Source organism: Nicotiana sylvestris, chromosome 10 (assembly GCF_000393655.2).
Source record: "Nicotiana sylvestris chromosome 10, ASM39365v2, whole genome shotgun sequence".
Taxonomy (NCBI): Eukaryota; Viridiplantae; Streptophyta; class Magnoliopsida; order Solanales; family Solanaceae; genus Nicotiana; species Nicotiana sylvestris.
Genome location: NC_091066.1, coordinates 51,360,022 through 51,387,038, shown reverse-complemented (window position 1 = coordinate 51,387,038; position 27,017 = coordinate 51,360,022). Strand labels below are relative to the sequence as shown.

Genomic DNA, 27,017 nt, shown 5'->3' with positions numbered 1-27,017 from the left:
GATGAATGCATGCATATACCTAACTCCCAACCACAACCAAACAACCATCCCCATGCACCTATCGCTGTGCCCACTCATTCTTATAATTCATTATTAATCACCACCCTACTCGAACACTATCGTATCCTCTCTCCGTTTTATTTTATATATGATTTTAAGACTTGTTATTCTAAATATGCTATAATATTTGTGTGACTATAAAAACTTATCATAAAGAGTAAATGAGAAGATAAAAGCTAATTATTTTCATATATATATATATATATATATATAATGTGTGTGTTTTTGGTTGGAATAGCCTACTAAACAAATAGTATCACCTAAATCGAAATCGATGAAATATTATACTAAGTACTTGTTTTCTTCCACCGTGTAGCGAAGTCTTATGTTTGAACATGAAAAATAAAGATCTTTTGAGAGAGAACGCTTCCTTATAAAACTTATTTAGTGTAAACCTGAATTAATTCGGTTTCTGGGCTGCCAAATGATTAAAAGTATCTCTTTGTTCTCGTTTTAATTTCATTGATCACGTAGCTACATCCTTCGTTACCCTTTTTATATATTTGTTGACAATTAATCTACTCTCTGCAACTTCCCCTCTCAAGTGAAAACCAAAAGTTTGCTTTATTTATGATGCTTATAGAAAGAAATAGGTGGAGATTTGCTGTGAACAAACTTCTATTTTTGACAAGTCATTCGTGACAGGAGAAGGGTAGGTTGGCTACACCACCCAACTTTTAGTTAAAAGTCCGCCTAATTAAATTTCCAACACCATTTTATTTTGAAAATACCAAAGGAAACAAGAAACTCCAAAAACGGCGTATAAATGTGAAAAATGTGAATATTGAAATTCGTCCCTTTTTTCACTTTTGACATAAAGGTCGACATCGGTCTTGGAAAGTAATACTCCATAATGTGGTCCAAGAGCCATCTAAGGCTAAGCAATAATGAATTACAATTTGCAAACAATTAGATAAAGATATCAAATTGTTAAACACCAAAAGTTTATGTCCTAGAATAAACAAAGAATATGTTTTGTTTTACAACATCTTCACCTCAAACACTCAACATCTCCGTGAACTTCCTCCATTTTTCATGTTTTGAAATTAAATAATTTAAAATTTAATTGTACGTACATAACACATTAATTTGAATTTGAATTTTTCACACATTCAATTCTATCTTCTTTTTTTCCCTTACTAATTCTCCCATAAATATGAGTGTATATAGTGTTAATCCACATCAGTGGCTGTTGTGCGAACATTATGCTCGTTCAAGCTCGAGGGGTATAGTATATAAGTAGAAAGAAACACTTCCTCTCTCTCAGTTTATATGACAGTATTTGACGGATTTTAAATATTAGAGAGAAAATAATTAATTATTGGCATATACCAAAAATATAGTTTTAAAGCTTGCGTATGTCATGATATTTCTATAACACTAGTCTCATCAAGATACGCTTTGTGCGTGTATTCTATATTAAATATTATTAGATAATGCATTTGAGTTATAAATAAAAATTATCTTAAAATCATAAATTCATAAAAATGATGAATATTGATCTCATTTAACTAGCTCAATAAAGAGTAATCATGTATTACAAAAATCTCAAATACCTTATTGTAATTTCTGAGATTTTTTGTGAAAATATGTTATAAATTCATTATTATCTGTGTGACTTAATGATGAAAACAAATAAGTAACACAAAAATTAAAAAGTTGAATCGTTGATTTTTCAGTGATTTAAAAATAAAGTGATTGTCTGTATTGCTCCTAGAACTAAATTAATGAATGACAACATAGAGTCTAAAAATGACTAATAATGAGTTAATATTTTACAATAAATAACTTTAATATATAAAAATTTGTTATTTGTTAAAATTAACAAAAAAATATTAAATATATCTCTTTTTGAACAGATTTTCTTTTCAACTATCTCATCTTTATTACTTCAAGTTTGTATTTTAACCAATTTGGCTATATTAAATATAACTGTTTTAGAACAGATTTTCTTTTCAACTATTTCATCTTTATTACTTCAACTTTGCATTTTAACCAATTTGGCTCTTAATACTATACTATAATTGACATTTGGTGTATTTTCATATTTCTCATCGCCAATGCTTTTCTTATGAAAAAATATTATGTACCGTAAAAATTTTGTCGACTTAAAAAATAATTTTCTTATATGATTAATTTGAAAACAAAAATAAATTTATTTTATTTTTGTGATGACCCGATAAGTCATCTAGAGTTTTAAACCTAAATTCCGTGTTTCGAAGCCTCCAATAACTTCCTCAAGCCTTCATCAATTTGCATGTGCAGTCCGGACATTTTTCCAGAAGGCTTTTACTTTAAAAATTGATAAAATATGAAATTTTTCCTTAAAAACCCATTTGAGTTGACTTCGATCAATGTTTTGAGCAAACGAAACCGGATCCGTATTTTAACGGTCCCGGTGGATCCGTATAGTTATTTGGGACTTGGGCATATACCCAAAACTGAATTTGGAAGTCCCTAACTCAAGTTATCACTTTTGTCGAAATTTGAAAGTCTAAAGGTTTAATGACTTTAAAGGTTTGACCAATATTTGACTTAGTTGATACGCGTATTTTGGTTCCAGAATCCGGTATAGGTTCATTACTATATTTATGACTTATCTATTAAATTTGATGAAAAACAGAGTTAGTTTGATGTGATTCGGACGTCCGGTTGTTAAAATAGCAATTCTAAAGTTTCTTGAAAAATTTCATTTGATTTGGTGTCTGATTCATAGTTCTAGGTGTTATTTTGGCGAGTTGATCACGCGAGCAAGTTTGTATGACGTTTTTGGACTTTGTGTGCATATTTGTTTGGAGCCCCGATGGCTCGGGTGAGTTTCGGATAGGCCACGGAGTGAGTTTGGACTTAGAAACAATACTGGTGTTCTTCAGTTTCTGGTGTAGGCTTGCGAGGTCAGGCCTCGCGTTTGCGATATGGCAGAATTCCTGTCAGGTTCGCATGTGCGAGCTACTTCCTTGCAATTGTGAAGAATAGTTGGGCACCACAGGTTCGCATTTGCGACCAATTTCTTTGCAATTGCGAAGTGGGCTGGGGGAAGCAAGGTTCGCATTTGCGATCAAAATGATCGCAATTGCGTGGAGTCCATGTTCGCAATTGCGAACAAACTATCGCAATTGCGATGGCATCTACGCTTGGTCAAAAGTTGAGTTAGATGGAAAGTTTTTCATTCTTTCAAATTTTCAAACCTAGAAAACCCTAGAGGCAATTTTTCCAAGAGCTCTTCTTCCCCAATTCATTGGTAAGTGATTCTAACCTATTTCCTTTCAATCTTCCATTATATTTCATAAAATTTTAACCTAAAATCTAGGATTTTCATAGTGGAAATTGGGGGTTTGGGTAGAATTAGAAATTTTTGTAAAATTAGAATTTAGACCTCAAATTGAGGTTGGATTTCGAAACAAATTATATAACCAGGCTCGGGGATGAACGGGTAATGTCACGATCCCAAAATCAACCCAATCGTGATGGCGCCTATCATGAAACTAGGTCAGCCGACACAAACCTAAAACCAATCAATATTCTTCATTCTTAGGATAAAATCGACTCTATTTAACAATAAACTTTTATATAGTGTTTAAAAACGAACAATAGTGCGGAAAGAAAGCCCGACATCGGGATGTCACTAGTCATGAGCATCTACTACAACTGTCTAACAACATCAAGACCAATATAGTCGGGAAAATCACAAGAATACACTAAGGGAGAATAAGGAGGGAGAAAAGAAGGGCTACGATCGCCAGACACTACCTTGCTAACTCCGATGAACCTACCACCAAGCTCAGAAATACCTGAATCTGCACACAAGGTGCAGGGAGTAATGTGAGTACGACAACTCAGTAAGTAATTGTCACGACCCTAACTCCGAACCCGATCGTGATGGCGCCTCTCGTGAAGACAAGGCCAGCCAACTAAACCCAATTCACTTGTTAAAGCAGTTAAGCAACATAAAAGCAGTCTGAAACATGATTTAATGATAATATGTAGCGGAAATACAACCCGACACAGCCCTAACCGGGGTGTCACAAGTCACGAGCATCTAATAGTACTGAATCCTCAAATGTAACTACAGAGTTTTAAACACTAAACTAAGAACATAAGGGAAATAGATAGAGAGGAGCTCCAAGCTGCAAAATGCCAACAGCTACCTAAAGACTCCTCGAAGATCCGCCGAAGCTGGAATGAATCAGCACTCGGGAGCGAGACCAGCTACGCCTGAATCTGTACACAGGGTGCAGGGATTAAAATGAGTACTCCAACTTAGTGAGTAACAAATGTAAATAACGATTGAAAGTAAGAAAACACGTAAGGCACATAGCATTCTATAATAAAGCAGTAAAAATCATTTAAAAGTAGTAAACAAGTGAAAAATCAAGTAAAACTTCTTTCAATAAGCAAACAAGTAATTGACAGGTAATTAAGGTAAAGTAAACAAATAGAAGTTCGCCCCTCGGGCACAGTATCAGCAAATCTGCCCCTCGGGAAACATCTCAGAACAATACCAGCCCCTGGGGCTCAATCTCACATCACAATGGGTACCCGCGCTCACTGGGGGTGTGCAGACTCCTAGAGGGGCCTCTTACGTCCCAAGCGCAATAACAAGCCATCTCATGGCATCAAACTAGGCCCTTGGCCTCATATCAATCAAGCCACCTCGTGGCATACATATCTCAGGCCTTCGGCCTCCAATCAGTATCAGTGTTTCCTCACAATATAGGCCCTCAGCCTTACTCAGTCAAAAATTATCACAAGCCCTTTGGGCAATAGTAAAATAGTGTTTCTCATCCCAAACATCGTTTAAAACATCATTTAAGTATTAAAACTAAGTAAACATGGCTGAGTAGTAAAATAGTGGAAAATAACATGACTGAGTTCAAGTATAAAGTCAAAATAGTGAGGAAGATATCAATAAAAATTCCCGAAGGGTTCAAATAGTTGGCACTAGGCCCAAATATGGCATTCAGCCCAAATAATGATGATAGCAAATAGTTTTCAATCAAATATGCGGTAAAATATCAATCGGGACGGACCAAGTCACAATCCCCAATAGTGCACGACCCCACGCTCGTCATCAAGCGTGTGTCTCACCTCAACATAGCACTACGATGTGCAATCCGGGGTTTCAAACCATCAAAACATCATTTACAATCATTACTCACCTCGAACCAGCTAAATCTCTAGCACGCGATGCCTTTGCCCCTCGAATCGGCCTCCACACGCGTCGAATCTATCCAAAATCAGAATGAGGACGTCAAAATATGCCAAGGGAACGAAGCCCAAACGAAAACAATCAATAAATGGCACAAATCCCGAAATTACCAAAACCTGACCCCCGTGCCCACGTCTCAAAATTCGGAAATTTTTACACCAATAGATTTCTTATCTTCCCACGAGTTCATACATATCAAAAGTTCTCAAATCCGACCCCAAATGGTCCTCTAAATCCACAATCAAAAGTCCAAATTTCCAAGCTTCTTCAATTTTTAGCTTAATTTCCATGATTTTCTAGGTGGAATTCACATAATAATCGAGTTTTAAGTATGAGAATCTTACCTTCCAACGATTCCCCTTGAATCCTTCTTCAATCTCCTTCAAAAATCTCCCAAAATGACCAACTATGGAAGAAATAAACCCAATCCTCACGGACAAGACGAGTTTAAAACATTCTGCCCAAGCCGCGTTCGCAAAGCATAAATTTACTTTGACCAATTTTTCTCCTACGCGAATGCGACATGGCCATCGCGAACGCAATGTTTCCTCAACCTTACCCTTCGCGAACGCACCCCTCTCTCGCGATCGCGAAGAACAAACACGACCACAGACCAGCTAACCAAAAAGACCCTACGCGAACGCGATGCACGAGCCTCCAGCCCTTCGCGAACACATAGCCTCCCTCGCAAAAGCGAAGGCTAAACTTTCACTGACCCCCACTGACTCTTCGCGAACGCGAGGGTCCACTCACGAACGCGGAGAGTAAAAGCCTGCAACAGCTGAACCTGCAACTTCTGCAATTTTTTCAACTTCAAAATGATCCGATTGACCACCCGAAACTCACTCGAGGCCCCCGGGACCTCAACCAAAAGCACCAACATATCCTAAAATCTTATTCAAACTTGTTCCAATCATCAAAACACCTCAAACAACATCAAATCACCGAAAACACATCGAATTCAAGCCAAACTTTCTAAAATCTTCCGAATTACGCTTTTGATAAAAAATCCAACCAAACCACGTCCGAATGACCTGGAATTTTGCACACATATCCCAAATGACACAATGGAACTACTACAATTCTCGAAATTTCATTTCGATCCCTATATCAAAATCTCGTCTACCAACCGAAAATCGCCAAAATATCAACTTCGCCAATTCAAGCCTTAATCTACTCAGAACCTCCAAAACTCATTCCGATCACACTCCTAAGTCACAAATTACCTCCCGAAGCTAACCAAACCATCGGAATTCACTTTCGAGCCCTCTAACACATAAGTCAACGTCTGGTTGACTTTTCTAACTTAAGATCCCTCAAAAGAGACTAAGTGTCTCAAACCTTACCAAATTCCTTCTGGATTCGATCCGATCAACCCGATATCACATAACACGGATAAACAAAGCATAAAGAAGCAGAAATGGGGAAAATAGAGCGGTAAATCATGAGATGATTGGCTGGGTCATCACATCCTCCCCAACTTAAACAAACGTTTGTCCTCGAACGAATCAAGAAACATACTCGAAGCCTCAAACAGGTGAGGATATCTACTCTGCATCTCCCGCTCGGTCTCCCAGGTAGCCTCCTCCATGGGTTGACCTCTCCACTACACTTTCACTGAAGCTAAATCCTTTGACCTCAACTTTCGAACCTGACGACCCAAAATAGCTACTGGCTCCACATCATAGGTTAAATCATCATCCAACTGAACCGTGCTAAAATCTAGAACATGAGACGGATCCCCAATATACTTCCGGAGCATAGAAACATGAAATACCGGATGCACACTCGACAAGCTAGGTGGCAAAGCAAGCTCATAAGCCACCTCCCCAATCCTCCGAAGCACCTCAAAAGGCCCAATGAACCACAGACTTAATTTCCCTTTCTTTCCAAATCTCATAACACCCTTCATGGGTGAAACCTTCAATAGAACCTTTTCGCAAACCATGCAGGACACATCTCGAACCATCCTATCAACGTAACTCTTTTGCCTTGATTGCGCTATACGAAGCCTCTCCTGAATCACCTTCACCTTCTCCAAAGCATCATGCACCAAATATGTCCCAAATAGCCTAGCCTCGCCGGGCTCGAACTAACCAACTGGAGATCTACATCGCCTCCCGTACAAAGCCTCATATAGAGCCATCTGAATATTTGACTGGTAGTTGTTGTTATAAGCAAACTCTGCAAGCGGTAGAAACTCATCCCATGACCCTCCGAAGTCAATGACACAAGCACGCAACATGTCCTCCAATATCTGAATAGAACGCTCGGACTGCCCATCCGTCTGAGGATGAAACGTTGTGCTCAACTCAACCTGAGTACCCAACTCTCGCGGCACAGACCTCCAAAACTATGAAGTAAACGGAGTGCCCCTATCTGAAATGATGGAAACTGGGACACCATGCAAACGAACAATCTCCCGAATATAGATCTCTGCCAACCGCTTTGAAAAATAAGTAGTACACACAGGAATGAAGTGCGCAGACTTGGTCAGCCGATCCACGATCACCCAAATAGCATCGAACTTTCTCAAAGTTCGTGGAAGTCCAACAACAAAGTCCATAGTGATCCTCTCCCACTTCCACTCGAGAATAACCATCTGTTGAAGCAAGCCACCCGGTCTCTGATGCTCATATTTCACCTGCTGACAATTGAGACACCAAGTCACAAATCATACAATATCTTTCTTCGTTCTTCTCCACCAATAGTGCTACCTCAAATCCTGATACATCTTCGCGGCACCCGAATGAATGGAATACCGCGAGCTATGGGCCTCCTCCAGAATCAACTCCTGAAGCCCATCCACATTGGCCACACAAATCTGGCCCTGCATCCTCAACACCCCATCATCTCCAATGGTCACATCTCTAGCATCATCATGCTGAACTCTGTCCTCAAGGATAAGCAAATGTGGATCATTATACTGGCGCTCTCTGATGCGATCATATAAGAAAGACCGAGAAACCACACAAGCTAATACCCGGCTGGGCTCCGAAATATCCAATCTCACGAACCGATTAGCCAAGGCCTGAACATCAACTGCAAGAGGTCTCTTCCCAACTAGAATATATGCCAAACTGCCCATGCTTACTGCCTTTCAACTCAAAGAATCGGCCACCACATTGGCCTTTTACGGATGGTATAATATAGTGATATCATAATCCTTAAGCAACTCCAACCATCTACACTGTTTCAAATTAAGATCCTTTTGCTTGAACAAATGTTGAAGACTACGATGATCAGTGAACACCTCACAAGATACGCCATACAAGTAACGCCTCCAAATCTTCAATGCGTGAACTATGGTAGCCAACTCCAAATCATTAACGGGGTAGTTCTTCTCATGGGGCTTCAACTAACGAGAAGCATAAGCAATAACTCTACCCTTCTGTATCAATACACAACCAATTCCAACTCTCAAAGCATCACAATACACGGTATATGAACCTGAAACTGATGGCAAAACTAACACTAGAGCTATGGTCAAAACTGTCTTAATCTTCTGAAAGCTCTCCTCACACTCGTCCGACCATACAAATGAAGCACCCTTCTGAGTCAACTTGGTCAAGGGCGATGCGATAGATGAGAATCCCTGAACAAAACGGCGATAATAATCTGCCAAACCAAGAAAGCTGCAAATCTCTGTGGCTGAGGACGGTCTAGGCCAATCCTGAACCATTTCTATCTTCTTCGGGTCAACCTGAATACCCTCGCTGGACACCACGTGCCCCAAGAAAGCCACTAAACCGAGCCAAAACTCACACTTGGAGAATTTTGCATAAAGCTTCTCCTCCCTCAATCTCTGCAACACAACTCTCAAATGCTCCGCGTGCTCCTCCTGACTACACGAGTACACCATAATATCATCAATTTAGACTATGACAAATGAATCGAGATAAGGCCGGAACCGTTGTTCATCAAATGCATGAACGTTACTAGGGCATTGGTCAGCCCAAAAGACATTACCAAGAACTCATAATGACTATATCTGGTCCTGAAAGCTGTCTTAAGAATATCTGAGTCCCTAATCTTCAACTGGTGATAACCTGAATGGAGATCAATCTTGGAGAACACTCTTGTTCCCTGAAGCTGGTCGAATAAATCATCAATGCGAGGCAAAGGATACTTGTTCTTAATTGTTACTTTGTTCAATTGCTTATAATTAATGCACATTCTCATAGTGCCATCCTTCTTTTTCACAAATAGAACTAGCGCACCCCAAGGTGACACACTAGGCCAAATGAACCCTTTATCAAGGAGTTCCTGAAGTTGTTCTTTTAATTCCTTCAACTTCGCTGGTGCCATACGATACGGCAGAATAAAAATGGGCTGAGTGCCCGGCACCAGGTCAATACCAAAATTAATATCCCTGTCTGGTGGCATGTCCGGCATGTCTGCAGGAAACACATCTGGAAAATCCCTCACAATTAGGACAGAATCAATACTGGGAGCCTCAGCTCCGACATCCCTCACAAACGCTAGACATGAAAGACAACCATTCCCAACCATACGCTGGGCTTTCAAGAATGAGATCACTCTACTGGGAACATAATCAGTCACACCTTGACACTAAATCTGTGGCACACCCGGCATAGCCAATGTGACTGTCTTAGCATGACAGTCCAGAATAGCATGACACGGAGATAACTAATCCATGCCCAAAAATGACATCAAAATTCACCATGCTCAATAATAATAGATCAACTCGAGTCTCTAGACCCCCAATACTCACCACACACAACCGGTACACACGGTCTACAACAACAGTATCGCCAACCGGGGTAGATACATGAACAGGTAAAGAAAGAAACTCACGGGGCATACCCAATTAACGAGAAAAATACGAGGACACGTAAGAAAAGGTGGAACCAGGATCAAATAATACAGAGGCATCTCTGTGGCAGACTGAAAGAATACCTGTAATGACAACATCTGAAGCAATAGCATCGGGTCTGCTTGGGAGTGCATAGGAAGGGCCTGACCGCCCCCTAATCGACCTCTCCCTCTGGGGTGACTCCAGGCTGACTGACCTCTACCCCTAGCTGGCTGAGCGGGTGGTGGTGAAGAAACTGGCGCTGAAGCCGATGACTGACCCCTCTGCTGGGACGAACTAGCAACACGACGAGGACAATGCCTCCACATGTGGCCCATCTCACCACACTCATAACAACTCCCAAGTGCTAGAGAAGGGGACTGAAGGGAACCCCTCGCACAGGAGTGACTAGCAGATGCACTCGGCATAGAAGAGCCCTGAACATATGGAGCATGAGATGAGATCTGAGCTGGAAGGGCACTAAGTGATGACTGGCCCTGATGAGGACTGTGAGAACTATGACCCGATAATGCCCCACGATAACCTAGGCGAGCTGGCTGAGCGTGCCTGAATGGATGTCCTCTACCATGCTAAAACTAACCCTTCGAAGGAGCACCACTGTAACTACCAGATCGTCGAGGCCTCTTGGCCTCCCTCTCCTCTCGCTCCTGGCGACGAATAAACTCAATCTCACGAGTGATATCCACAACCTCCTCGAAAGTAGCACCCACCATCCTTTCCCTGGTCTTGAGAATACGAAGTTGATAAGTGAGGCCATCAACAAACCTCCTAATCCTCTCTCTATCTGTCGAAACCATCCAAATAGCATGACGAGCTAACTCGAAGAACCTCATCTCGTACTGCATCACAGTCATCTCTCCCTAACGCAACCACTCAAACTCCCTATACAGCTCCTCTTAGTGAGTACTCCAACTCAGTGAATAACAAATGTAAATAACGATTGAAAGTAAGAAAACACGTAAGGCACACGACATTCTATAATGAAGCAGTAAAAATCATTAAAAAGCAGTAAACCAGTGAAAAATTAAGTAAAACTTATTTCAACAAGCAAATAAGTAATTGACGGGTAATTAAGGTAAAGTAAATAAATAGAAGTTTGCCCCTCGGGCACAGTATCAGCAAATCTGCCCCTCGGGAAACATCTCAGAACAATACCAGCCCCTGGGCTCAATCTCACATCACAATGGGTACCCGCGCTCACTGGGGGCATGCAGACTCCTGGAGGGGCCCCTTACGGCCCAAGTGCAATAACAAGTCATCTCGTGGTATCAAACTAGGCCCTCGGCCTCATATCAATCAAGCCACCTCGTGGCATACATATCTCAGGCCCTTGGCCTCATATCAATCAAGACACCTCGTGGCGTATATATCTCAGGCCCTCGGCCTCCAATCAGTATCAGTGTTTCCTCACAATATAGGCCATCGGCCTTACTCAGTCAAAAATCATCACAAGCCCCTCGAGCAATAGTAAAACAGTGTTTCTCAGCCCAAACATCGTTTAAAATATCATTTAAGTATTAAAATAAGTAAACATGGTTGAGTAGTAAAACAGTGGAAAATAACATGACTGAGTTCAAGTATAAAGTCAAAACAGTGAGGAAGATATCAATATAAATCCCCGAAGGGTTCAAATAGTTGGCACTAGGACCAAATACGGCATTCAACCCAAATAACAATGATAGCAAATAGTTTTCAATCAAATACGCGGTAAAATCATCAATCGGGCCGGACCAAGTCACAATCCCCAATAGTGAACGACCCCACGCTCATCATCAAGCATGTGTCTCACCTCATAGCACTACGATCTGCAATCCGGGGTTTCAAACCCTCAGAACATCATTTACAATCATTACTCACCTCGAATCGGCTAAATCTCTAGCTCGCGACGCCTTTGCCCCTCGAATTGGCCTCTACACGCATCGAATCTATCCAAAATCAGAACGAGGACGTCAAAATATGCTAAGGGAACGAAGCCCAAGCGAAAACAATCAATAAATGGCACAAATCCTGAAATTACCAAAACCCGACCCCCGGGCCCACATCTCGAAATTTGGAAATTTTTACACCAGTAGGTTCCTTATCTTCCCACGAGTTCATACATATCAAAAGTTCTCAAATCCGACCCCAAATGGTCCTTCAAATCCCCAATCAAAAGTCCAATTTCCAAGCCCTAATTCTTTAATTTTTAGCTTAATTTCCATGATTTTCTAGGTGGAATTCACATAATAATCGAGTTTTAAGTCCGAGAATCTTACCTTCCAACGATTCCCCTTGAATCCCTCTTCAATCTCCTTCAAAAATCTCCCAAAATGACCAACTATGGAGGAAATAAACCCAATCCTCGCGGACAAGACGAGTTTAAAACATTCTGCCCAGGCCTTATTTCCTTCTTCACGAACGCGGTCAAAGCCTCGCGTTCGCGAAGCATAAATTTACTTTGACCAATTTTTCTCTTACGCGAACGCGACATGGCCATCGCAAATGTGATGGTTCCTCAACCTTACCCTTCGCGAACGCACCCCTCTCTCGCGAATGCGAAGAACAAACACGACCTCAGACCAGCTGACCAAAAAGACCCTACGCGAACGCGACTTACATCTCGCGAATGCGATGCACGAGCCTCCAGCCCTTCGCAAATGTGGAGCCTCCCTCGCGAACGTGAAGGCTAAACTTCCACTGACCCCCACTGACTCTTCGCGAACGCGAGGGTCCACTCGCGAACGCGAAGAGTAAAAGCCTACAACAGCTGAACCTACAACTTCTGCAATTTTTCCAACTTCAAAATGATCCGATTGACCACCCGAAACTCACCCGAGGCCCCCGGGACCTCAATCAAAGGCACCAACATATCCTAAAACCTTATTAAAACTTGTTCCAATCATCAAAACACCTCAAACAACATCAAATCACCCAAAACACATCGGATTCAAACCAAACTTTCTAAAATCTTCTGAATTACGCTTTTGATCAAAAACTCAACCAAACCATGTCTGAATGACCTGGAATTTTGATTAAGTAGAACTATTGCAACTCTCAGAATTCCATTCCGACCCCTATATCAAAATCTCGCCTACCAGCCGAAAATCGCCAAAATATCAATTTCGCCAATTCAAGCCTAAATCTACTCCGATCCTCCAAAACTCATTCCGATCACACTCCTAAGTCACAAATCACCTCCCAAAGCTAACCGAACCATAGGAATTCACTTCTGAGCCCTCTAACACATAATGCAACGTCCGGTTGACTTTTCCAACTTAAGATCCATTAAAAGAGACTAAGTGTCTCAAACCTTACCAAATTCCTTCTGGATTTGATCCGATCAACTCGATATCACAAAACACGGATAAATAAAGCATAAAAAAGCAGAAATGGGGAAAACGGAGCTGTAACTCATGAGACGACTGGTTGGGTCATCACATCGTAATAAAAGTAAATAAATATTGAGCCGTAAGAAATTGCGTAAACAACGTCATAGCATCACAGTGGGTATAGTATGTTTCCAAAATAGGATACAATTCAAATCATCTCGTTAAACTCCAATTTCAGTAAAATCCTATGAAAAAGGTCTTTCTAACAGTTTCAGTAGAGGTTCAATGCAATTTATAGTGAAAGTGATGAAAATCATAATCGGCCCCTCGAGCAAAACATAGTTCGTATAAAGTTCCTCGGGCAAACAGAAATTCATAAACATCTCATAGCTTAAAAATCTCAGTAGAAGTAACAAAGCCAAATCAATGATTAAATTCCAACACCTCGTAAAAACTCCAGTTTAAATAAAAATTATTTAAAAAATTTATTTAACATTTTCAATAGAGGTTCAGTATAAAGATGAGTGAAATCATTAATTTAATCAACATATTCAATAGAAACTCACTTTAAGGAGGAGTAAAAAATAGTAATTTCATAAACAATCCCCTCAAGCAAAGCATCACTCGTATATGTGTATATATATATAGCCCATCGGGCAGCTTCTCAGTCATTCATGACTCAATTCTCATCAATCAGCGCTCACGCTCAGCACTCACGCTCAATAGGTACCACATCATAACCACTACGGCGTGCAGCCCGATCCATATATCGCTTCGGCATGCAGCTCGATCCATATATAAAATCGATTGCGCTCACTGGGGGGTGTGCAGACTCCGGAGGAACTCCTACAGCCCAAGCGCTATATCGATGCGGTGTGCAGCCCGACCTAACATATCGTTGGGGCATGCAGTCCGATCCATATATCGCTGCGGCGTGCATCCCGATCCATAAATATATAATCCTCACAACCATGCCCTCAGCCTCTCTCAGTCATCAACCTCACAATCAGGCCCCCGGCCTCTCTCAGTCATCAACCTCACAATCAGGTCCTCATCCTCTCTCAGTCATCAACCTCACAAACCATTCGGACTATCAGTAAAACAGGGTGTTCAGCCCAAAATATCATTTATAGTATCAAAATTGAGTAAATAAGGCTGAGTTATGAAATCAGTAAAATACAGCATGACTGAGTACAATTATTAAGTCAAAAAAGTGAGGAATAGTAGTAAAAAGCCCCATAAGGGTCCAAAACAGTTGGCACGAGGCCCAAATATGGCATTCCGCCCAAAACATAGCAATACTTTCTAAAACACAATAATATCAAACAGTTTCCAATCAAATACACGACTTAACAGTCGTACGGGATGAACCAAGTCACAATCCCCAATGGTGCACGACCCCACGCTCATCATCTAGCGTGTGCATCCCCTCAATTTAGCACAATGATGTAAAATCCGGGGTTTCATACCCTCAGGACAGTATTTACAATTATTACTTACCTCAATCCGGTCCAAACTCTAGCCCACGATGCCTTTGCCCCTCGAATCGGCCTCCAATTGCTCCAAATCTAACCAAAATCATATTCATACCATCAAAATATGCTAAAAGAACAAAGTCCACTCGAAAATAACCAAGTTACATCAAAAATCCCGAAATTGGCTAAACTCGACCTCCGGGCCCACGTCTCGGAATCTGATAAAAATCACATCAATAGAATCTTTATCCTCTCACGAGTCTATACATACAAAATCATCAAAATCCGACATCAAATGCGCATTCAAATCCCCAAAACCATCTCTCCAATTCTCTTCAACTTTTTCCCCAATTTTCACCCCAAATTTCCAATTTATATGATAAAAATCAAGATACAATCATGGACTTTAACCAAAATTAAGTGAAGAACACGTATCCTAATCAATCCTCTAAAAATCCCCTCCAAAATCGCCTTCTCCCGAGCTCTCTAATGAAATTTTAAAATTATGGACCAAAACCCTCGTATTTAGAACTTAATATTCTGCCCAAATATTTTTCTCCATCGCGAACGCAATAGTACCCTTGCGTTCGCGAAACACAAAGCTTCTTTGACCAAAATTCTCTTTTTTGCGAACGCGAGGGCCCACCCGCGAACGCGAAGACCACATAGCTCGACCCTACATGAACGTGATCCCCTGGTCGCGAATGCGTAGCTTGATCTCCTGAGCCTTCACGAACGCAGGACCTTCATCGTGAACGCGAAGAATAAACCTGCAGCCTCACTCAACAACCTTTCGCAAACATGAGGGACTATCACGAACGTGAAGAAGGGTTTTCTGCAACAAAAACACCAGCAAATTCTGCCAACTTTCAAAACCAATAATTGATCCGTTAACCACCCAAAACTAAACCAAGGCCCTCGGGACCTCAACCAAATATGTCAACATATCCCATAACATTATTCAAACTTGTTTCAACCTTCGGAACACTCAAAATAAAATCAAAACATCAAATCACCCGCGGATTTAAGTCTAAAGGATTCCAAAAATTCTGAATTTCGAATTCGATCAAAAGGTTCATCAAACCTCGTCCGAATGACCTGAAATTTTGCAAACACGTCACAATGGCACTATGAACCTACTCCAACTTCCGGAATTCCATTCCAACCCCGATATCAAAAATTCCACTACCGATTGGAAAATGCCAAATTCCAATTTCACAAATTCAAGCCTAAATCTTAGATCTCCAAATTCCATTTCGGATGCACTCCTAAGTCCAAAATCACCTGACAAAGCTAACCAAATCATAAAAATCTAAATTCGAGATCGAATACTAAGAAGTCAAAACTTGGTTAAACCTTTCAAATTTAAAGTTTCAAACTGAGAATTGTTCTACCAAATCTATTCCGATTATCCTAAAAACTAAAATCGACAATTTACATAAGTCGTAATACATCATACAGGGCTAGTCATTATGATGACCCAAAAGGTCATCATTTGTTTTAGAACTAAATTTTGTGTTCCGAGGCATTAAAACCTCCCTTTTTGTCTCACCTTGATTTACATGCGCAGTCCGGGCATGTATTCGGAAAGCCATTATGTGAAAATCTGTGAAAAGTGGTGAATTTTGCTTCTAAAATGAAATTAAGTTGACTTTGGTCAACATTTTGGGTAAACGGGCCCGGACCCATGATTTGACGGTCTCGGAGGGTCCGTAGAAAAATATGGGATTTGGGCGTATGTCCGGAATTGAATTCCGAGGTCCTAAGCCCACGAAATGAATTTTTAATATTTTTTGGAATATATATGAGTTTTTGAAAATGAAATACGTTTGAATTTGATGGTATCGGGCCCGTATTTTGGTTTCGAAGCCCGGTATATGTCTTATATGTGATTTAAGTTGAGCCTGTAAAATTTGGTAAGAAATGGAGGTTATATGACATGATTCAGAACCTTAGTTGTAAAATTTGAAACTTTGAAAGTTCTTGAGATTTTCTTTGATTTTGATGCTAAATTCATAGTTGTTGATGTTATTCGGATGATTTGATTGCACGAGCAAGTCCGTATGATATTTTTAGGTTAGTGTGCATGTTTGGTTTGGAGCCCCGAGTGCTCGGGTGAGTTTTGGATAGACCACGGAGTAAAATTTGGACTTAGGAAATTGCTGGTGTGTTGCAGGCCTGCAGGCTTCGCAAATGCGAACAATGTGTCGCAAATGCGAACTATGGCCTGGGCTGGCTTGGTCGCAAATGCGATGTATTTATTGCAAATGCGATATTGCAAATGCAACAGCAGCATCACAAATGCGAAGAGAACAGGAATCCTCAGGGTTCTGCAAACCCCTGTTCGCAAATGCGAGGAAAGCAGGCTTCTTAAGGGTTCGCAATTGCAAACCCTAGTCATAATTGCGACATCTGCGACCCGCAAATTCATAACCTAGCCAAAAATCTTTTATTTTTCAAACTCTTTCAAAACATAAACTCTCTTGGGCGATTTTCCAAAGAAAAGTTCTTCTCCAAATCGATTGTAAGTCATTTCTAACTTGTTTTATTCAATTTTTAACATCTTTCCACATGATTTCAACTCAAAATCAAGGGTTTTCGTGGGGAAAATTGGGTGTTTTGGGTAGAACTTAGGTTTTTCGAATTTTGGGGATTTGGACCTCGATTTAGTGTCCAATTTTAAAAAAATTATATATTTGGGTTCGTGGGTGAATGGGTAATCGGGTTTTGGTTCGAACCTTGGGTTTTGACCATGTGGGCCAGGGTTAATTTTTGACTTAAAAACTTTAGAAAACCCATTTTCATGCATTGGAATTGATTCATTTAACATTTATTGATATAGTTAAGTAACTTGTGGCTAGATACGAGCGAATTGGTGGTGGAATCAAGAGGTAAAGCGGTAGTTGAGGCTTGAATTATGTTTGTGGCATCGAGGTAAGTGTTTGGTCTAACCTTAGCTTGAGGGATTATGAGTTATGTCCCATTTGCTATGTGTTAATTGTTGAGTACGACGTATAGGCATGGTGACGAGTATCTATACATTGGTGTCAAGCATGCCCGTGAGTCTTATACTATGATTAATGTGACTCCGTTTGTATTGTTCATGTCTTATGTGATGATTTCTATTGTTGAGCAAGGCTTGTGGAAGTAATATTGGTATTTTAACATTGAAGAGCATTGACTCAAGTTGTAAAATGATATGAGGAAGTATAATTGGTAATTGAACCTTATAGAGCATTAGCTCCAATTGCGAATAGGGTTGAGAAGTAAATGTGAAAAAGAAAAGAGGATTATGGTATTGTCTCCCTTGCCAGGATGTTGTTGTTTTGATATTGTTTCCCTTGCCGGGATATGATTGTTGCACTATTGTTCCCTTGCCATGATTTTATTGTAAATTTGTTGATTTCCTTGCCGTTATTGCTTTGTGATTGTTGTTTAGGTGAGGAAGAGTGTTAAACGAAGGGCGATGTCGTGCCATTTATATTGATTTATGGTGAGGACGAGAGTAAAAACATAAAGGGTGATGCCGTGCACTTGTCTTTGATTTTCCTGATTCTTATTGACAATTGTGTTACAGTGTTCTTTACATTTAACTGTTGGTTTCTATTGCTATTTGTTGTCCCCCGCAGCATGATCTCCCCTTCCTATCTTTAATTGTAAAGTTTTGCTTTTATTTTCCGTTGTATATGATTTAACTACACAGGTTTATTTGGTAGTCTGGTCCTAGCCTCGTCACTACTTTGCCGAGGTTAGGCTAGGGACTTACTAGTACATGGGGTTAGTTGTTCTAATACTACACTCTGCACTGTGTGTAGATCCCGGTACTGGAGCATACAGATCGTAGCTTTGGGTTGCTGCCTTCAGCCCATTCGGAGATCCGAGGTAGTCTTGCAAGCGCCCGCAGGCCTTGACGTCTCCTCCTATCCTTTTATTCTATTTCTTTTACATATTTTAGAGACAGTGTTGTAATAAATCTTTCGGACCTTTATTTATAGTATTCTTAGACAATATGTGGAACTGTGACACCAGTTCTGGGTAGTTTATGTATGGATTGGTATTGCCATCTTTATTAAAATATTACATTTCAGTTTTCCACTTATTAAATTTTATTGTTTATCTAATGTTGGTTATTAATTGTTAAAGGAGCAGTTATGGTTGTTGATGCCTTATGGAGATTGGAAAGGTTCACCAAGCTCTTCACTACCACTTTCAGCGGTGCATCATCTGAGGATCCCTAGGATTATTTAGACAATTGTCATGAGGTTCTCAGGAACATGGGTATAGTGGAGACCAATGGGGTCGACTTTGCTACTTTTCGCTTGTCTGGATCCGCCAAGACTTGGTGGAGAGATTATTGTTTGGCTAGACCAGTTGGGTCGCCAGCTTTGACTTAGGATAAGTTTTCTTAGCTATTTCTGGAGAAGTTTCTTCCTGTCACTCAAAGAGAGATCTATCAGAGGCAGTTTGAGCGTCTCCAGCAGGGTTCTATGACTGTTACTCAGTATGAGACCAAGTTTATTAATTTGGCCTGTCATGCTCTTCTTGTACTTCCCACTGAGAGAGAGAGAGAGGGGGGGGAGGTTCATTGAGGGACTCATTCAGCCTATTTGACTTCAGATGGCTAAGGAGATGGGGAGCGAGATTTCCTTCCAGGATGCGGCCAATGTGGTCAGGAGAGTTGAGATGGTTCTATCACAAAGGGGTGGTCAGGGGTCTGACAAGAGTCCTCGACATTCAGGCAGATTCAGTGGTGCCTCATCTGGAGGCAGGGAATCGTATGGCAGAGGCCATCCTCTTAGGCATTTTCAGTCAGAACTTTAGGTTTCTCACGGTGCTTCAAGTGGTTGTGGTTCTCATATGCAATATTCTATTCAACAGTCCTATAGTGCACTACCAGCTCCTATCAGTGCACCGCTGCTCCAGAGTTTTTGGGGTGATCATTCAAGTCGTTAGGGTCAACAGTCTCAACAGCCGAAGGCTTGTTATACTTGTGGTGGTATGGGGTATATTGCTAGATTTTTCCCTCGACCATCGAGCAGCTCTCAGCATTAAGGTTCACGTGCCATGGTTCAGGCACCGAGTATTCCACAACCCGCTCAGCCAGCTAGAGGTGGAGGTAGAGGTATTAGAGGTGGAGGTCAGACCGCTAGAGGTGGAGGCCAGCCTGTAGCAGGTCGTCCTAGAGATGTAGTTCAGAGTGGTGGGGCCTAGCGCCGATGTTTTGCTCTTCCAGCCAGGCTTGAGGCTGAGGCTTCCGATATAGTTATCGCAGGTACTGTTCTGGTTTGTAGTATAGATGCTTCAGTTCTATTTGATCCAGGATCTACGTACTCCTATGTGTCATCTTATTTTGCACCGTATCTGATCATGCCTAGTGATTCTTTGAGTGCTCATGTATATGTGTCTACACCGGTGGGTGATTCTATTGTGGTAGATCATGTCCATTGTTCATGTATAGTTGTGATCGGGGGTCTTGACACTCGTGTAGATTTGTTACTTTTGGATATGGTTGATTTTGATGTCATATTGAGGATGGACTGGTTATCACCGTACCACGCTATCTTGAACTGTCATGCCAAGACTGTAACCTTAGCCTTGCCGAGCTTACCTCGTTTAGAGTGGAGAGGGACTCCTGGTCATTCTACCCATAGTGTTATCTCATATATGAAGGCTCGGTGTATGGTCAAGAAGGGGTGTTTGGCTTATTTAGCATATGTTCGTGATTCTAGTATCGAGGTTCCTTCTATTGATTATGCGCCTGTTGTTCGTGAGTTTTCTAAGGTTTTTCCTTCAGACTTGCTGGGCTTGCCACTCGACCGGGATATTGACTTCTGCATTGATTTGGCTCTGGGCACTCAACCTATTTCTATTCCGTCGTATCGTATGGCCCCGCCTGAGTTGAAAGAATTGAAGGAGCAGTTGCAAGACTTGATCGATAAAGGCTTTATTAGACCTAGTGTCTCGCCTTGGGGTGTGCCGGAGTTATTTGTTAAGAAGAAGGACGGATCGATGAGAATGTGTATAGATTACCGGTAATTGAACAAGGTTACAATCAGGAATAAGTATCCATTGCCGAGGATTGATGATTTGTTTGATCAGCTTCAGGGTTTCAAGGTATTTTTGAAGATTGACTTGAAATTTGGCTACCATCAGTTGAGAATTAGGGCATCCGATGTCCCTAAGATAGTTTTCCACACTCGGTACAAGCATTATGAGTTCTTGGTGATGTCATTCGAGCTAACAAATGCCCCCGCAACTTTTATGGATTTGATGAACCGAGTGTTCAAGCCTTACTTGGATTCGTTCAGGATAGTCATCATTGATGATATTTTGATCTATTCCCGCAGCTGGGATGAGCATGAGTAGCATCTGAGAGCGGTTCTTCAAACTTTGAGAGATAGTCAGTTGCATGCTAAGTTTTCGAAGTGTGAGTTCTGGTTGAGTTCTGTTACATTCTTGGGTTATGTTATATCAGCAGAGGATATTCAGGTAGATCCGAAGAAAATAGAGGCAGTGAAGAACTGGCCTAGACTTGCATCAGCTACAAAGATTCAGAGTTTATTGGGTTTGGTAGGCTATTATCGTCGGTTCGTGGAAGGGTTTTCATCTATTGTGGCCCTGATGACCAGGTTGACCTAGAAGGGTGCCCAGTTCAGGTGGTCGGACGAGTGTGAGGCAAGCTTTCAGAAGCTCGAGACAGCTTTGACTACGACACCAGTGTTGGTTTTGCCCACAGGTTCATGGCCATATACAATTTATTGTGACACATCTCGTATTGAACTTGGTGCGGTGTTGATGCAGGCTGGCAAGGTAATTGCTTATGCTTCGTGTCAGTTGAAGATTCATGAGAAGAACTATCTTGTTCATGATTTGGAGTTAGCAGCCATTGTTCATGCGTTGAAGATTTGGAGGCATTATCTATATGGCGTGGCATGTGAGGTGTTCACGGATCACAAGAGTCTACAGTATTTGTTCAAGCAGAAGGTGCTAAATTTGAGGCAGAGAAGGTGGTTGGAGCTATTGAAAGACTATGATAAGTAGGAAGTCAGCCAGTATGGGCAGTCTTGCGTATATTCCAGTCGGTGAGAGACCGCTTGCTTTGGTTGTTCAGGATTTAGCCAATCAGTTCGTGAGGTTAGATGTTTCTGAGCCAAGCCATGTATTAGCTTGCATAGTTGCTCGTTCTTCTTTATTGGAGCGTATCCAAGATCAGCAATATGATGATCTTCAGTTGTGTATCCTTAGAGACACGGTACAGCACAGTGGTGCCAAGTAGGTTACTTTAGGAGATGATGGGTTTTTGAGGCTGTAGGGTCGAGTTTGTGTGCCAAATGTGGATGATATCCAAGAGTTGATTTTAGAGAAGGCCCATAGTTCCCGGTACTCTATTCATCCGGGCGCCGCTAAGATGTATCAGGATTTGCGGCAACATTATTGGTGGAGGAGGATAAAGAAGGATATTGTTGCATATATGGCTCGGTGTTTAAATTGTCAGCAGGTAAAGTACGAGCATCAGAGACCTAGTGGTTTGTTCCAGAAGATTGAGATTCCTGAGTGGAAGTGGGAGCGTATCACTATGGACTTCGTTGTTAGACTCCTACGTACTTAGAGGAAGTTCGATGCAATGTGGGTTATGGTTGATAGGCTGACCAAGTTAGCACATTTCATTCTTGTGGCAGTCTCTTATTCTTCCGAGAGGTTAGCTGAGATCTATATCCGGGGGATTGTTCGTCTTCACGGTGTGCCCGTGTCTATCATTTTGGACCGAGGTACGCAGTTTACTTCATATTTTTGGAGAGCGGTTCAGCGGGAGTTGGTCACACGGGTTGAGTTGAGCATAACATTTCATCCTTAGATGGACGGGCAGTCCGAGCGTACTATTTAGATTTTGGAGGATATGCTCTGAGCTTGTATCATTGACTTTGGAGGTTCGTGGGATCAGTTCTTACCTTTAGCGGAGTTTGCCTATAACAACAACTACCAGTCGAGTATCCAGATGGCTCCCTATGAGGCTTTATATGGTAGGCGATGTCGGTCACCGGTTGGATGGTTTGAGCCAGGAGAGGCTCGGTTGTTGGGTACAGATCTAGTACAGGATGCCTTGGATAAGGTCAGGATGATTCAGGATAGGCTTCGTACAGCTCAGTCCAGGCAAAAGAGTTATGCCGACCGTAAGGTTCGAGATGTGGAATTCATGGTCGGCGAGCGAGTGTTGCTTCGGGTGTCGCCTATGAAGGGCGTAATGAGATTTGGAAAGAAGGGCAAGCTTATCCCTAGGTTCATTGGCACGTTTGAGATTCTTGATCGAGTGGGAGATGTGGCTTACAGACTTGCGTTGTCGTCGAGCTTATCAGTCGTGCATCCAGTGTTTCATGTGTCCATGCTTCGGAATTATCACGGCGATCCATACCACGTGTTAGATTTCAGTACTGTCCAGTTGGACAAGGACTTGTCCTATGAGGAGGAGACAGTAGCTATTCTAGACCGGCATGTTCGTTAGTTGAGATCGAAGAGTTTCCCTTCTGTTCGTGTTAAGTGGTGAGGTCAGCCTGTTGAGGCATCGACCTAGGAGTCCGAGTCCGATATGCGGAGCCATTATCCCCATCTTTTCCTCGACTCAGGTACTTCCTTCTTATGTCCGTTCGAGGAAGAAGGGATATTTTATAGGTGGAGAATGTTTTAGAATTAAACTCTATGTTCCGAGGCCTTAAAACCTCCTTTTTTATCTCACCTCGATTTGCGTGCGCAGTTCGAGCATGTATCCGGAAAGCTATTATGTGAAAAGTGGTGAATTTTGCTTCTAAAATGAATTTAAGTTGACTTCGGTCGACATTTTAGGTAAACGGACCTGAACCCGTGATTTGACGGTACCGGAGGGTCCGCAGAAAAATATGGGATTTAGGTGTATGCGCGGAATCGAATTCCAAGGTCCCAAGCCCGAGAAATGAATTTTTAAAGAAAGTTATTTTCTGGAATATATATATATATATATATATATAAGTGTTTGGAAATGAAATATCTTTGAATTTGATGGTATCGGGTTGGTTCTAGAGCCCGGTACAAGTCTTATATGTGATTTAAATTGAGCCTGTAAAATTTGGTAAGAAACGAAGGTCATATGACGTGATTCGAAACCTTAGTTGTAAAATTTGAAACTTTGAAAGTTCTTGAGATTTTCTTTGATTTTGATGCTAAATTCATAGTTGTTGATGTTATTTGGATGATTTGATTGCACGATCAAGTCCGTATGATGTTTTTAGGTTAGTGTGCATGTTTGGTTTGGAGCTCCGAGGGCTCGGGTGAGTTTTGGATATGCCACAGAGTGAAATTTGAACTTAGGAAATTGATGGTGTGTTGCAGGCCTGTAGGCTTTGCAATTGCGAATGCAAGCTCGCATTGCGAGCTCACAAATGCGAACAATGTGTCGCAAATGCGAACTATGGCCCGGGCTACCTTGGTCGCAAATGCGATGTATTAATTGTCACACCTCCTTTTTCCTACACCCCCGTAAAGTGGTATATAAAGGAGTTTTTTCCAACTTAAAGTGACAATCGAAACGGGATCATTTTATTAAAAATTCAGAGTCGCCACTTGGGATAATTTGCGGTGTCCCAAGTCACCGGTTTAAATCCCGAGTCGAGAAAAGATTGACTCTGTTTTACAGTCTGCGGACACAGAAATCCGGGTAAGGAATTTTGTTAACCCGGGAGAAGGTGTTAGGCATTCCCAGGTTCCGTGGTTTTAGCACGATCGTTCAACTGTTATTATTGGCCTTTTTATTTGATTTTAAAATACTTTTAAACCTATGTGCATTTTAACTTTAAAATCGCTTTTATTTATTTAAAAAGTTAATTCAAGGTTATTTAAAACATATCGCAAGCCACGCCACATAAAATGCACCCACGGTTCATGACACGTTCTATCTAACCTTGTTGAGGATTGAAATCGGGTCACATAAAATGCACCCCCGAATTTTATTAACTACAAATCACAACTATGTCACGAGAGTTGTACCCGTAGCCTCGTATTAAAGAAACAAAAGCTAGATCTTTGCCATCAGAGACACCAAATTGTATAGTGTAAAAGCTAGGCAAGTAGAAACACTACTAATGCAATTTAGTTCATTCGTCAAATCACGATTAGAGAAATCTAGGCATTTTACAAAATAGACCACCAAACATAAAAAAACAAAAATTAAACTTTGGATCAGAAACGTGTAACCCAAAAGCACGTAAAAGCAAAACAGTAGTACTATATTCCGTTAGAGTCCGAAAATTGACAAATAGCAATAACTGCTCAAAGCACCAAGTATTTCATCCAAATAAATTGAATATTTAGACTATCATGCATAGGATTAAAAACATAAATTATTCACCAAATCTAAATTATTTAGACGAGAGAAATGGGCAGAAATAACAGTAAATGAAAGGGAGAGCAAACCTCATACCGGAGAAACCTCTGATCTTTATTTCAAAATAAATCTATGATTACAACCCCAAAACAAAGTTGACAGCCAAATCGACGGATACAAAGCTCATCTCTTCCACTCGACTAAGGGCAGCCATAAACATCGAGCAACAACCACGAACCAAATCGGAGCGACGGACGAAACCTCAAATGGCTAGTTTCATGGCTGAGATCTGCTAGGTAAACAGAGGAGTTTCTTCTTTTTGTTGTGGTGGTCGGGAGGGAGTCAAAGAAGATGGGTGGTGAAGGAGCAGGTCGTTGGTTGCTGTTCTCCGGTGAGGTGGGGGTCGTTTGGACAGAAACAGCAGCGCCTTGGAGATAGGGTTGGACGGCTGGCTATCTTCGTCTAAAAGAAGGTGACGATGGAGGTCCTTCTCTTCAGGGGTGCAACTGTTTGAAGCTGTTGTTCATGTCTAGGTTCAAAAAGAGGAGAAAATGCTGAAGGATCTTGTGTATTTTTCAGAAAAAAACGCTGAAGCTCATGCTAGGATTCTAGGTTTTTTTATCTTGAAGAAGATGAAGGGTCTTAAAAAATGGTTGTGTGCGTTCATCTTAGAATCTGTGACTTTTGTTCAAGAAGAGGAAAGGTCTAGAGTTTCCAAATCCTAAACAAATGGCTCCAGCATCTCCTAGGGTTCTGTTGTATTCATTCTCCATGAAGGAGGTGATCCTTCATCGCCGATGGGAGGGGGGTCTTTGGTTAAAAACGGCGCTGATAGTCTAGGGTCTTTTAGGGCATTAGTCTCTTTTTTAGGTCTCAAAATGATAGAAACGACTGATTGTGTGTAATAGAGTGTCTAGGTCAATTTAAGGACTAGATACTATTATATAGGGGTAGGGATTAGGTTAGGGTTATGAGCCTAGAAATTATGGGCTTGGAAATTATGGGCTATGTCTAAAAATTATGCCTAAAAATGGGTTGCTCGAGCCCAAGTTTTATTCTTTCCTTGCGAACGAGATTAAAAATGCGATCTCATTTATTAATTAATTCTACTTAAGTAAAATAACTATTAAAATAAGACTGATCGTTAAAACAAACTATTTTTTTGGTATTTTTTTCAAGATTAAAAATGACTAACAAAACATTAATGGAACAATTTTTATAATTTTCATTTTTCTTGTAATAAAATAAAGTAAAAGAGTAAAAATTAGTTGAAATAGCTATATTAGGCCTGGATTAAATATTTACGTGCTAAAATATAAAAAATCTTGGGGAGGGTCAAAAATCACATGTCTACATTTATCGCAAATACGACAGCAGCATCGCAAATGCAAAGAGAACAGGAATCCTCAGGGTTCGCAAATGCAAACCCCTGTTCGCAAATGCGAGGAAAGCAGGTTTCTTAACGGTTCGTAGTTGCGAACTCTGGTCGCAATTACGACATGTGCGACTTGCAAATTCATAAGTTAGCCGAAAATCTTTCATTTTTCAAACTCTTTTAAAACATAAACTATCTTGGGCGATTTTCCAAAGAAAAGCTCTTCTCCAAATCGATTATAAGTCATTTCTAATTCGTTTTCTTCAATCTTTAACATTTTCCCACATGATTTCAACTTAAAATCAAGGGTTTTCATGGGGGAAATTGGGTGTTTTGGGTAGAACTTAGGTTTTTTCAAATTTTGGGGATTTGGACCTCAATTTGAGGTCCGATTTCAAAATA

At 41.0% G+C, this 27,017-nt stretch overlaps 1 long non-coding RNA gene across 2 annotated transcripts; it reads right to left on the bottom strand.

The window, feature by feature from the left end:
* Positions 1–4,014: 4,014 nt before the first annotated feature.
* On the bottom strand, positions 4,015–26,265 carry LOC138880356 (uncharacterized). Of its 2 annotated transcripts, none has more exons than XR_011402980.1 (2): positions 25,330–26,265; positions 4,015–4,281 (listed from the first exon to the last, which is right to left on the bottom strand). It is a non-coding gene; the product is annotated as an uncharacterized lncRNA (long non-coding RNA). The 2 variants fall into 2 exon arrangements; XR_011402981.1 differs by having other exon boundaries at positions 25,337–26,265.
* Between the last annotated feature and the right edge of the window lie 752 nt (positions 26,266–27,017).